Genomic DNA, 284 nt, shown 5'->3' with positions numbered 1-284 from the left:
CTACCTATGCGACTTACTGAGCCCGCAGTGAGTCTATGGTCAGTCTAAGGTGGCCCTATCCTATTACAAAGTAATATTACCCATTAACATTAGATGGACCTTGTAATTTCTTCGTGGGCCTCCTTATCCTTGGACCTTCTTCTCCATGGGCTAGCTTTAAAATAAAAAGCCCTACAAAAAAAATTCTTATATTACTCTTATTACAACTGAAAAGAAACCCCAATCAGGAGTTGGGGTTAGTGCATAAGGAAGGAGATAACAGTCCTCATTATTCCAAGATTAAA

The sequence above is a fragment of the Sesamum indicum genome, unplaced genomic scaffold (assembly GCF_000512975.1).
Source record: "Sesamum indicum cultivar Zhongzhi No. 13 unplaced genomic scaffold, S_indicum_v1.0 scaffold00174, whole genome shotgun sequence".
Classification (NCBI taxonomy): Eukaryota; Viridiplantae; Streptophyta; class Magnoliopsida; order Lamiales; family Pedaliaceae; genus Sesamum; species Sesamum indicum.
The sequence above is the reverse complement of the archived record's forward strand: the minus strand, read 5'-3'. Positions refer to the sequence as shown.